This window comes from Hydra viridissima, unplaced genomic scaffold (genome assembly GCF_058129835.1).
Source record: "Hydra viridissima isolate aposymbiotic clone 2 unplaced genomic scaffold, HvirCarnegie_v1 scaffold_1, whole genome shotgun sequence".
Lineage (NCBI taxonomy): Eukaryota > Metazoa > Cnidaria > Hydrozoa > Anthoathecata > Hydridae > Hydra > Hydra viridissima.
The window spans coordinates 18,771,022-18,785,582 of NW_028324300.1; the positions used below are offsets into that span (position 1 = coordinate 18,771,022).

Genomic DNA, 14,561 nt, shown 5'->3' on the forward strand with positions numbered 1-14,561 from the left:
AGAAAATTGTGAAGATTTTCATGACATAAGTTTTTTCGGTCTGTTTTACGGAGAAAATGACTCATTACTTTCAGTATATTGTAAGGATTCAGTATTTTAGTAATTGTGTAAATGATTAGCGATTTCAATCCCGGTCCCCCGGGATCCCGGCCTTTTTTAAATTCCCGAAATCCCGGAATTGTCTGACAACAATCCCGGGATTATATATAATATCTGGGATTATATATAATGTATATAAATTATATATAATCCCGGGATTATATATGTCTTACAAAATAAAGGGTAATGAAAAAATATATAGAAATAACAACGTTTTTACGTATCAATAAAATAATTTTTACTTAGTATAAAATTGTGAAAAGTATTGTATTTTCAGTTGCGCAATAAAATACGATATCGAAAATGATTGATGTAGATAAAAATAAAAGTGAAAATCTTCGCACTATTTCATATTGGTTAGCATATACACTTTTTAAAAATTGAATACGATCTGATTTAAATAATAGATTTGTAAGCAATGAAAAATATTGTTATAAAATGCTTGCTTGCGACACCCACACTTTGTATCATTACATATTACGGTATATATTTATTTTATAACTATTCGTTACATAATACAAATTTACGTCGTTTCTAAAAAGTTATTTTCTTTAAACAAATATTCGCGTTAAATTAGTTAGATTTTTTAATAGCTTAGTTACTATTGTTAATAACTTCTAATAGCTTAGTTACTATTGTCAGTTTTTCCAAAATGAAAAAAAGCGCGTTTCTTTAAGGTGGAATCTTAAAATTAAAAATTAAATTAGCATGCCGTATGTGGATTTTATAATTAAAAGTAACTCAGCTGTTTCGAAATATTTTCTACGGGATGAAAAAGGACAAACAGCGATCTAATGCATTTAGATCGTTGTCTTGCTGGAGGATCAAGTTTTTCAATTTGAAAAAATTTTCTACTGATCACAATGTCTTCTCAAAACCCAGATTTAAACCAATAGAACATCTTTTTGGGAAAATATCCCCATAAATATTCTTATCAACTTAGTTAACTCAAAACCTTGTTGTTGTCAAGCAATATTAAAATATAGACTAAAATATATTTAATCACTAAATATACATCAGTATTTAGTTAGATTTTTAGTTAGAAAAAAAAAAAAAAAAACGGAGGAATTAGAAATTATATCTCTTTTTTGAATTTTTTCATTTGTTTATAAACTTTAGCACGCTACTGTAAGTAAGAAAGTAGAAGACGCAATGCATGTGCATTATAACCCAGTGGGCATGTGTCGTCCGCGCGGCGTCCATAAGACTCCGTTAGACGTCCAGACGTCCTTAGCACGTCCGTGGGACGTCGTGCGGACGACGCATGCCCACTGGGAAGTCTTAAGAATCCTTATTTATCTCCGATTGAATTGAAAACTAACTAATAGATAGCAAATTAAAACACAACTCAGCTCTGAAATCGAGTAGTTTTTTCATCAAAATTTATTCAAAAGACTACTTAATACAAATCAGCAACTTGAAATCAATGAAATGTAAACTATATAACATAAAGGATCAAAACAAAAACATTAAAAAACCTGTAGCATTTTTTAAACTGGAACAAAACGAATGTATGAAGTTACAAACCTGTTCATGAGTATCACTAAAATAATTGCAGCAATTCAAGACTCTGATCATCCTTAGCACTTTTGAGTTGAGGATGATCAGAGTCTTGAATACATCTTGCTTTGTTGAACGAAAACAAATGCTAAGTATAAATTGTTGCTCTGAGAAGATAGCTGATGTTGACCTGCTGACATTGACTTAATAAAGTTATAAAAGCAAATTGTGTTAGTAAAGTTACAGCACTATGAGCTATCACAACCGGAGCAACGCTTTAAGTTAACTATCTTTTGTTGACATTTAATCGCTGCATTTACCTCCGCTTTAAGTTCATAAAGTATAAGCTACAAAAAATGTTCGATTACGAACATTAGTAACAGAAAGCCTTTCTTGAAAAAAAGATATTAGGTTAAAATGGATAGATAAGATAGGGTAGTAGCTCCTTCTCTTCTAAGACTGATCTCTTGTTATTTATTCTCCTAAGAGTAAATTTTTACGATAAAAAAAAAATTTAGCGCTTAAAGAAAGCTCATCACTGTTATTCTTGCACTTTCGGTTTCTTCGTGTTTTAGGGAATGTTGGACAGCATGGTTTTCAATATTTTTGCGAGTTTTCTATAACAAATCTTATAAAAAACCGGAAGGAAATCATCAGGTGACAAACAACCTGGTAAAGACACAAGAATTCTAGCGGACTAAAACAGCATGTACCTTACAAAAAATGACTCGTTCAGTGACACTTTATCTGTTTATCAAGAAACTTCCATCAATATGTACTTCCTTGGTTTATACTCGTTAATACAATCCGCCTCCCAAAACTTTTAGCGCTTCTAAACATGACAAAAATGTATGGTTTTGTAATGAGAAAAGAGATATTGATAAAATCATATAAAATTGATGGAAAACAGGCTTTAATACTATATTTTGCATTAATGTTATTGAGGTAAAGCACAGCCAGTAGAGCTACATAAATCAGTAAATATAGCGGACTAATACTGACTAGAATGTTTTTCTTGTCATTTAACTCACTATTTGGTTAGTTTTTTGAGGTCATGAGTTTCTAATTATTGCTAACAAAAAACAAAGTTCAATCTATTTTCAGCTTGTTTTTCATTTCATATGGAGTATTGCTTTAACTTTAACAGTTCTTATTATTCCCTCTAAAAGGAATGTTTTGTCTAGCTAAAAATATTATTGACTCAATAATAGGAGTAATTCTTTCTCTATTTTCAACTATTTGCCTCTTTCTTTCACTGTCAATCAAGTTAAGAACTTCTCTTTCTGGCTGCTCATAATGGATTAAAAACTCATTAGCTTGTAAAATTGCATTTTTGTGATATAAATTATTTTGGTGGGATTCAAGATCACCATCTTTTCCTAATAGTTTAGCAAATATATTTAATGGTACAGTGACTAATTTTTTTAAAGGTTCAGTATTTATATCCTCCAGTATTGTTAACAAGGAAAAGTACAGAAAATTTACAGAATAACCCAGATTTTAATGATGAATATACTAACCAAGGGAATTTCATTAAGTGAGTTTGATTTAAGTATCGCTTTACTTCTTTGCCTTTTTTAACATGTGTTGAAAAAGGATAAATAAAATCAGATCCAGGCAACCAATTTTTTTTAACTAATCTATATCTTGTATTCTGATTTAAAGACTATGAGTTTATATAATATCCAAAATCCTCAATAAAAGTTAAAGGTTCTAAAATATCTTTTTCGATACTGCAAGCAGTGTTTTTTTCATTTTCAGATAATTGAGAAGTGCACGGTATCGGAATGGTTAAGTTCTCTGTTTTATTAACTTGTTCTGATAAAATGTGTTTCTTGTTAAGGTGGTAGACTGCTAAAAAACATTGAAAAAAAGTAGTTTTTCAAAAGTTGATTAGTTAAAAATTTAACTATTGCTGTTTTTAAAAACATACATATTATTTTACAAAAAAAACATAAAAAGGCCTAAAAAAACAGTTTAAACTTAGTAGGGTGATTTTGCTTCCCCTAGCAACGCTCATAGCAACGTCAAAATAAGGCAATTTTAACTAAATTTTACAAAATCTAAGCACTCAAACCAATAGCTACTTCTTTGTTTTTTGTTTTTCTATGTTTAAATGACATGGTGTGAAAGAACAACGTTGTTGAATTGGTTTATTACTATATATTAACTCGATAAAAGTGCATACTATCAACATGGGTTCTGCAGAAAGAAGAAATAAGTCTAAAAGCAAAAAACGTAAATGTTATAGATTACTTGCGAATAAAATACTTGACTTCTGAATATACTACTTCAAGTTCAAATAATACATCAAATAATACATCTCTAACAAATACTTCTTCAAGCAAATCAGCATCTGCTGAAAAGTTAAATTTACCTACTTCTGATACTCCAAGTATTAGTCAAGATAGTAATCCTGAATGTTACATTATATTTAATTCTGATGTCTTGAGTTCAATTTTAAATCTTGTTGGTTCTTGTCCAAAATGCCAATCTTTAATAAAATTGAATAATGATTTATCAAGAAAGAAAGGATTTTCACATCAACTTGTTTTGTCTTGCACTGCAAAAAAATGTCAATGGCAAAATGAGTTTTTTACCTCAAAAAAAAAATTGAAAAAAAAAGTGATAATGAAACACAAGGCATGAAATCGTTTGACATTAATATCAGAATGTGTGTAGCTTTCAGAGAAATTGGAAAAGGTTATGCTGCAATGGAAAGTTTTTGTAACATAATAAACAGTCCACCACCAATGCAAAAAAAAAACATACAATAACATTGTCTATAAATTGCATTCGTCTTATATCAAAGTTGCCCAAGATTCAATGAAGCGAGCAGCTGCACAAGCACAACGTACAAGTGAGTCTACTATTGGTGACCCTGATATAAAAAATGTTACTGTAAGTGTTGATGGAACGTGGCAGTGACGCGGTTTTTCCTCGCTGAACGGTATTGTTACAGCTATTAGTAATGGGAAGTGTGTTGACACTCAAACTCTCATAAAGGATTGTAAAAATTGCCAATATTGGCAGAGAAACAAAGATATACCGGGATACAATGACTGGGTAGAATCACATATTTGCCCAATTAATCACAAAGGTAGTGCAGGTGCAATGGAAGCTATTGGGGCATTGCAAATATTTAAACGATCAACTGTTTTTAACAAACTGCGTTATACAAAATACTGTGGTGATGGTGACAGTAAGTCTTACCAAAATATAGAAAGTAATAATGTTTACCCAGGGTATAAAATTGAAAAAAGTGAATGTGTCAGTCATGTTCAAAAAAGAGTTGGGTCTCGTTTGCGCTCTCTTAAAGTATTGTACAAGGGAAAAGTTTTAAAAGATGGTAAAAGACTTACTGGAAAAGGAAGGATGACAGATAAAGTCATTAATACATTGCAAAACTATTATGGAATGAGTATACGACAAAACAAAGAGAATTTGTATGGCATGAAAAAATCCATAGCAGGACTAATTCATCACTGTTCTGAAAGCAGCAGCGATGAAGAACGCCATAAGTATTGTCCTCGTACTAGCGATTCGTGGTGTAAATATCAAAGGGACAAGATTAATCAAACTTTGACTTATAAAAACAGTATAAACATTCCAGAAGCTGTTTGTGAAATTATAAAACCTATTTTTTCACACAAAGATCTTGGTGCAAACAAGTTATTAAAAAGATGTCTTGATGGAGAAACACAGAATGCAAATGAATCGCTCAATAATGTAATTTGGACAAAATGCCCAAAAAATGTGTACGTGGGTAGGTCAACACTTGAAATTAGTGTTGCATCTGTTGTCATACAGTTTAATGATGGTAAAACTGGTATGATAGATGTTCTTCACAGTTTAGGAATTTTACCAGGACATTTTACTAAAAACGGTTTTCAAAATAGTGATGTGCTTTCAAAAGCTTATGGACATAAAATCATCTGAAAAGTTTAAAAAACAAAAAAAAAAGCTTAGAGCAACAAGGAAGGGGTTTGATGATAAGCACAATGATGAAGAAGGAACATTATATGAAAAGGGGGGGGGGGGGGTTTAACCTGTTTTCAAGTGTTAATATATTTGTATTTTCAAAATATAAAGTTTTATTTGCATTTTTCTCTGTTGTAAAGTTTTTCATATTCTGGATAAGATTGCGGGAGCTGTATTTGTCCAATTGATTTGAAATTTTGTACAGATGTTCATTTTTATGAGCTTTATGTCCTGAGATAAAGAAATTTTGGATAAAAATTAAAATTAAATTTTTTGGGCTGTTTTGGGGTCAGGAATTTGGCCTAAATTTAGACGCATAGAAAAAGCTTATGGTGCATCGAAATTGAAAAAGATTCAAATTTTTTGTTTATCTCAGGACATTTATCTACTTAAAAGGTACACAACTGTAAAATTTTGAGACTTGATATATTTTACTTTTTGAGATATCTTTTCCAAGAACTTTGCACTTTTTAGGCCTAAAAACACTTAAATTTGCCCAAAAATTAGAAACAGGAAAAAAAAAAGAAATTTTTTTTTTTTTAATCCTATTTATCGTGTTTAAAATGAGAAAATCAATTGGAATAATGTCAGATTTTAAAATATTTTTTTTAGCAGTCTACCACCTTAAAATATGTAGAAATTTTGACTTGTTTTCTTTTTGCATTAACTGGGTTTTTACCATTTCCATTGGCATTGCTCATTTGTTAAAAATTTTGTGTAAAACTTTAAAATAACACTTGACATACAACACATAAAACTTAAAAATATCCCTTAAAATTTAAAAAATTAAATTTAAAACTAAAAAATAAAAATAAAAAACATGGTTACAAACAAATACAGAAGAATAAACTACAATGCAAACTATATGACAACTCTTTATAATAACAATCTAAGTTACAATGCATTATGGTTTAGAAACTTATTAACTTAAAAATGCAAGAAGCATTCAAGCGTTTTTCCAATAAAACTACAACTAAGTTATGTTGCATAACTTATGTATATGCATTTATGCATAACTTATGCATATAAAGATCATTAATATATTTTATTACTCGCTTTAAAAAAAATATAACATTGTCCCAAGGGGGGGGGGGGCTACTACCCCCTTAGCCCCCCCCCCCCCCTTAAACTCGCCCCTGGTGTACACTTGTTAAAATAAATAAATTTGAAATAATAAAAGTTTAGGCAATCAGAAAGGTTGTTTTTTTATTATGTTTTATTGTTTAATAAGCAAGATTTGAACTTTATATATTTGATTTAAGTGACCTAAATTCAGCAAGAATATATCCTCAAGTTAAATGAGTATTTTGATTGAAAGATTAAAGACTAAAACACTGAAAATTTAAATTGGCCGACAAATAGTATTAACTATAAATTATCATTTGGCTGAAACAGGAAATCATTCAGTCAAAGCTCTCATCAGCATGAACAACTTGAAAAGGAAATAAACAATAAACAACTTAGGTTCTTTTAATTTTATGAATGTGAAGGACTGACTATCAGAACTGAAATTAAAATATTGACATAGCTACTTTCTCCTGTAAAAAATGAATTGTAAACAAGAAGCAAATACAAGGGAGAATGAACTTAAATGTAAAAATTAAACAGTAAAACTTGCTGGCATAAAATTATTTATAAAATTTTTTTGTAAATGAATGTCATGTAATAAGATAATATATTAGATTGATATTTAAATGATAGAAACAAGTAGCAAAGAATAATTGCTTAGAAAAAAGATCTCAATTAAAACTAAAAAAAAACAAACATGAAAATAAGACCAAGAAATGGAAATTACCAAGCCTTGGTAGCCATTCCAGACGATTTTTTTATAATTCAAATAAACATATATAATTTATATCATTGTATAGAGCTTGACTTGACTTAAAAAATGAGGGGTCATTCGGCCTTTGAAGTTAAGCGGATCTAAAGTTATTGAATTTTTTGTAGTGCAAAAATTAATGATTTTTTGGCTTAAGTATGGAAAATTTGCAATGTTATGGCACCGAAAAAGAGAGTATTTTTGGATCATATTGACTTTTGAATAACTTTTGAAACGTTATTACATTTGACTTGATATTTTCCATATTGATTTAACAACTATAAAATAACAAAATACCAACAAAAAAAATTTTTAATTCTGTTGGGATTGCCCAGAATCGTCTATTTTACAGACTGAGGGTTTTTAATTATTTACTTAGTTTTGGTGTCATATTGACTCTTGAATAACTCTTGAACCGTTATTACATTTGACTTGAAATTTTCCATATTGATTTACCAACTTTAAAAAAATAAATTGCCAAAATATTTTTATTTAATTCTGTCGGGATTGTCCAGAATCGTCTATTTTACAAACTGTGGGTTTTAACTTATTTACTTAGTTTTGGTGTCATATTGACTCTTGAATAACTTTTGAACCATTATTACATTTGACTATAAATTTTTTATGGTGATCCAACTACTATAAGCAAATAAAATACCACAACTTTTATTTTAATCTGTGCGGACTGCCTAATTCATCTATCTTACGCAAAACGCGAGGAAAGAATAATTTTGTTCTATCTTCCATTTTAAAAGTTGGGAGAAAATGAGTTATTAATTTTAGTTAGTAATAATAAATAAAATACTTTTAAAATACGCATTATTTTATAAATGTTTTTCAAATAATTTGCTTAAACATAAATTATTTAAAGCAAAAGTTATTATTTCTTTAAAAATTAAAGCTAAAACTTTAAACAATTTTTACTTTTAGAAAAAATCAAAAACTTTCTCCCAACGTTAAAACTTGGAGATAGAACAAAATGATTCTTTCGTCGCGAAAATCAAAACAAAAAACGTCATAAAATATGCGAAGGAATATATATATATATATATATATATATATATATATATATATATATATATATATATATATACATAATTTCTATATACAAATCCTTAGAATCTATTCTTCAAGAAAACATAAATAAATACTTGTGAATACGCAGTGAAAGGTAAAATAGGAATTTTTAATACACGTTTCTTTTTTATAAGAGACCAAGCAAATGGGTTTCTTCGTTTAAGTTTCTTCTTAATTTTCTTCTTTTGAGGGTACTTTTTCACAACTCTAGTACTAAAAGTTTCTTAAGAGTTTCTTCGGCTTCAGATTATCAAAAGAGAAAAAAAGTAAAAAAAAGACCCAATTTGAAAGCATGTTAATAAGTAAGATAAAATATTTTACAGTTATTCAACTAAAATTATTTGAATTCAATATCATTCAATGTCATGTAATCTTTAGGTTTCTCCCAGAACAGAACACAAACTAGGAAATATTTCTCGAACTCTTAACAAAATGAGTTTCTTATCGAAAAGTTTCTTCCCAGCAAACATTTAGTCTAAAAAAGACGTCATAAATATGTCTTTTAGACGTATTAGACGTGTTTTTTACATCTAAAAGACGTCTTTTTAAGACTCGATGTTTGCTGGGTCAGTACTAATAGTTTCTTAAGATTTGGAGCTTCTAGTACTTGTTTCTTACAAACGCGTTGCTTATTGAAAAAAAAATCGTATCTTGCAATAGTTCACGTTATTAATAAAAAACTATTATTTCAGAAAAGAATCTCAAATTTTAAGTACGCGCTAATGTAAACAATTGAAAAGTCCGCTTTTCGAAAGCGCTGAAATAAAAATCCTTAAAGACAGTATGAAATCAAAATTAAAATTTTGAGGTTTTTATTTTTATACTGAAATTTATAACCACTCCCAGTATTAATTTAGGATAATGAATAAAGTATAAATATATGAATGCAGTGGTATCAAACGGCTGGCCTGCAGGCTAAAATATGTTTTAAACATGTACAAATATTATTAAATTATTTATTTTAACATAAATTTATTTTAACATGTACAAACGCTCAATGTTCTTTTACATACAGTAATTTTACTTCAAACATGGTTAAAAATGATAAAAAAAGGGAGAAACATATTGATCTACCTTTATGTAAATATGCAATGACCATTCTCAGGTTAACATCAAACATATGTTTGATGTTAACCTGAGAATGGTAATTGGATTCCGTGAAATAGGAAGAGGACACCAACCAACGGTTAATTTTTCACGACTTATGAGCATGTCATGTTTAACTGTAAATGCTTTTGACAATATAAGTAAAACCGTTAAAGAAGCGTACAAAGTTGCTTCAGAACAATAAATGAATGAGGCTGCTTATAATGCTAAGCAAAAGTCAAAAGAAAAACTTAACACTGGAGGAGCACTTTTCCAAGTTGCTATCGATGGTTCTTGGAAAACAAGAGGCCACTCTTCATTAAATGGCGTTGTTACAGCCATATGTAGAGGAAAATGTTTAGATACACAAGTACTGAGTAAATATTGTAGAGGTTGTCAAATTTGGGCAAATAATAAAGGTTCTGCAGCTTATAAAACATGGAAAGCAAAGCACAAATGTATTCTTAGTCATACTAGGTCCTCAGTTGATATATTCTCTCGTTCGCTCTTGCAATATCTTTTAATTTACAAATACTATCTAGGAGATGGTGATTCTTCTTTTTTTAATGATGTTGTTGCAAGCAAGCCATATGATGTTTTAGTATTACATAGGGATTGCAATCCCGCATTGCGGGATCCCGCATTAATTTAGCGCATGCAAGATCCCGCAAAAACTACTGCGGGATCCGCGGGATTTGCGGGATTTTGAAACAATTGCTTTTAAACAAAAAAGGTCAATTCTTTTAAACAAAAAAGACAAAAAAGATATCAAATTAAAAGTGTTTATTGTATTTGTGAAACAAATCAATTTAAAAATTTATCTTCAGCTATTAAAATATTTTTCTTAGCTATAAATATAAAAAAATCATTCAAAAATAAGCAATTATTTAGCAAAACATTAGTCGAACTCGTTCAAATTTTTTTTTGTTTAATTAATGATTATGTTGAAATTTTCGCTAATGAGTATGTTCAAATTTTTGTTAATGAGTATGTTGAAAACGTGAAATTGAAAACGTGCGTGTATAATTGTAAAAAATATACTTTTAAAAACTACTTTTTAAAAAGTCTTTAAAAATTATTTACATCAAGATTTTAAAACAAAAGTACTAAGCATGTCGCAAATTAAAACTATATGGAATTATTTTAAAAAAAGTGATAATGAAGAAAATGCGAAGTGCATGTTATGTTCCGGCTATTTTAAAAATTAATCAAAGATCAACTAAAGGGTTATTTATCCATTTAAAAACTAAACATGGCATCGATTTAAAATCAAACATTTTACAACAAGACAGAGCTTCAACTTCAAAACAGCATGAATCAGTTGAACTAGAGCCTAAAATATACATCGACTGCGAAGACGAAGAAGTAATTCCATCGAAAAAAGTCAGAACAATTGACACGTTTTTCGTAAAGGAAATTTCTATGGAAAAAAATGGTATCGCGCATGGTTGCAAAAGATGGCTTTACATTTAATAGTTTTTGCACATCTTCAGATTTACGGTACTTGTTTTCAAAGAGTGGTTTCCGGCTCCCTACTTCACCAAATACTATAAGATTGATGGTAGTTATATTCTCAGATTCTGTAAAAACCGATATAATGCAAAAACTCACATCACTAAAAAAGCAAAATCAAAAGTTTTAGATAACGTTTGACGAATGGGCATCACAAAATAGTCAGAGATACTTAAACTTAAATGTACATATAGAGGCGAAACACTTTAATCTTGGATTGATTCGAATCCATGGATCTTGTAATGCAGAAAATTGCGTCAAGTTAGTTTCAGAAAGGCTAAATAGCTTCGATATTGACCTCCAAGAAGACATTATTGCCATGACCACTGATAGAGCAAGTGTGATGGTAAAAGTCGGTAAAATGATGTCTTTCTATCAACAGCTATGTTATGCTCATGGAATACAACTTGCAATTATTGATATCTTATACAAGAAAAACAGCGGAGAAGTCGAAGAATCGTTTATTACATATGAAAATTGTGAAGAAGAAGATGAATGTGGTAAAACTGAGGATGATGAAGCTATAAATAAAGAATATGGTTTGACAATGATTTTGGACCGAGCATCAGCTGAATTGGTTAGCAATTATAAAGATCTCATGAAAAAAGTGAGAAAGGTTGTAAAAATATTTAAAAACTCTCCTGTCAAAAAGGAAATATTTACAGAAAGATATCCTACAAGAACACGGGAAAAAGCTTCAGTTGATTCTTGATTGTAACACTAGGTGGGACAGTATGTTCGATATATTAGAAAGATTTCATAGACTAAAAGTGTGTATTGAAAAAGCCTTAATTAATGTTGAGTTAGAAATTCGTTTCACCCAAGAAGAGTAGTCCCAAATCAATGACTTAACTATTTGCCTGGCACCACTAAAACTTGGTCTCGAACTTTAATGCAGAAGAGAATCGAACCTTGTCACGGTGGAAACAACTTTTCAATTTATGCTAAATAAATTGCGAAAGCAATCATTACTTTTGAGCAAAGATTTAGCCGCGGCACTTCGTGAGAGGTTTACACAACGTCGTAATAAGAATTTAAATGGACTACTAGTTTACTTAAAAAATCCGACGAAGAAAATGAACTCGAAGAAAAAGAAGCTGTAGATTTTATTAACAATTCCCAAATACTTATTCCTACAATTCTATCGCTGAAAAAAAAATTGGAAAATCAAGCACAGAAAGACAAGAACAGCTGGACAGAAAATGTAAAGGAGAGACCAAATTTAGATTCTTTAGACTTTGATAAATTATTGAAGCCGGAAAAGTCTGCCTATGAAAGTAATGGAGTAAGAGGCACGTTTCTAGATATAGCGCATAGTTACTTGATGACCATACCACCAATAAGCGTAGAGGCCGAGCAAGCTTTTTCAGCTGCTGGTTACATATGCAGTCCTTTGAGGAGTAGATTAAGTGATGATACTTTAAGTAGGGTCTGTTTCTTAAGAGCCCATTTCTTACAATCATTTTCTCAATTTGATATTTCAAAAAACAAATAAAGCTAATAGTTCTACGTAAAGCTAAAAGATGTTCTATGTACTTTGGCTTATCTTTTTGTTCATTACATGTTAAGAATTATATTGATTTACAAATGAATTGCGTTTTTTGGCTTTATTTACCTTATCTTATCAATCTAATAAGTTGAGTATATTTTTTCTAAAATACTTGAAAGAAAAATACAATTGTCATTTTGCCTTTTATAATGTGCATAAGAAACCTACTAATCCCGCGCGGGATCCCGCGGGATCCGCACAAAAATTAAAAAAATCCGCGCGGATCCCGCGGGATTGAAAAGTGTGCGGGATTGCAATCCCTAGTATTACACCTGAAAAATTAGAATGTGAAAAATGTCTTCATGGGCAAACTCAAAATGGTAATGAAGGACTTAATAATACCATCTGGTCCCTAAAAATGTTAATGTTAAGACAGATGTTCTTGAAATGGGAGTAAACTCAGCAGTTCTTTCGTTTAATGAAAGTTCAAAAATTACTTGTGTATTTAAACATTTAAATCTAGACTTTGGAAAAAATACGATAACCAGTAAATAGAATATGGTGAAAACAGGACAACCAAAAAAAAAAAAAAGAAGAAAAGAGTTGAGAGGAATTAGGAAAGGTGGGATTGATAAAGATCAAGAGCAGTTATCAAAAAATAGCTACAAAAAAGGATGTTTTTAAAACATTTTTTACTTATTTGCGTTATATCTAAAATTGAAAATTTTAACATAATTTATAATTTCAAAACTTGAAATCTCAACATTTAAAAATGCTTAGACCTTCAAATTTTCCCTAATTGTCCAATACATATATATGTAGAAAATGAAGTAGAATCTTGATAATTGAATGAATATTTATCGATTGCTAAGTCTTTTTTGAACCTTACGCCTAAAAATTAATCAGTTTTCAGTTTTTAGGGACCTAAAAGAAATATTTTTGTTTTTATATATTGATCTTAGTTCATCCTCTACCTCATACATCAGATAATAATATTACAAAGTAGCGAGTTGTTTTAATTAGCCATTTTGGTTTAATCGTGTTTTGAAAAATAAATAAAAATATACTTTTTTATGTCTTTTATATCAATTAAGTTCTCTTTTTCTTTTTTTTCTTTCAATAAGTTTTTATTCTTTATTATCATTTTCATTAAATTGAATTTATAAAACTGATTTTAGAATTGATTTAAGTTATTTTATTAAAAAAAAACATTTCCTGTGAAGCCATCTTAAAGTGATAGAATAGAAAACCTGCAGACCTTAGATTTGAAATATAAGACCATATAACTACCCTGCTGTTGTAAATTCAACAAAAAATATTTCAGTGCTTTTAAGCGTTACGTAAATATGTAAATCGTGTAAATTTGTGAAGACGTCACAGATGATGTGAAAAATTTTTGATTCTCTTTTTAAAAAAATGAAAAAAAAAATTTAATAATCATAATATTACCATTAAATAATCAAAAAACCATTTTACTCATTATTTATACCCTAAACCTAAAGAAACCATACCATCTCAAGTTTCTCTCTTAAAGCTTTTTTATCATGTCTGGTTAATTATTTCTTTCATCCTTAAAGCGCCAAAATTTAAAGCTGTTTTGCTGTTTGTTAACAAAAACTACTAACAGAAGAAGAAACTTATAATGAATTTTTTCCCGTACGTTACAATCACTGTACAGAAGTTTGGTACGCTGCTTGATTGAAATCTTTTGTGCCCAGGATTTTACAAGATTGAATTAAATTTGAAAAATATTGGGAAGTTTTCATTTTAGCTTCTAAGATTGTTTTCAAGTTGCATGATTTACACCAACTCTTTGTTTTTTTTTTTATCTTGCATTCAAAGTTTATTTTGGAAAGTTAAAATCTTGTTGCTTGTAAAAGTTCATTTAAAAATTAGTAGAGGTCTACTATATATATATATATATATATATATATATATATATATATATATATATATATATATATATATATATATATATATATATATATATATATATAT

At 29.3% G+C, this 14,561-nt stretch overlaps 1 protein-coding gene across 3 annotated transcripts in view; it reads left to right on the plus strand.

Annotated features, from left to right (window-relative positions):
* Positions 1 to 14,561, plus strand: part of LOC145180945 (NACHT, LRR and PYD domains-containing protein 9-like) — a 137,245-nt gene that overhangs the window by 47,716 nt on the left and 74,968 nt on the right. The window lies entirely within an intron of this gene.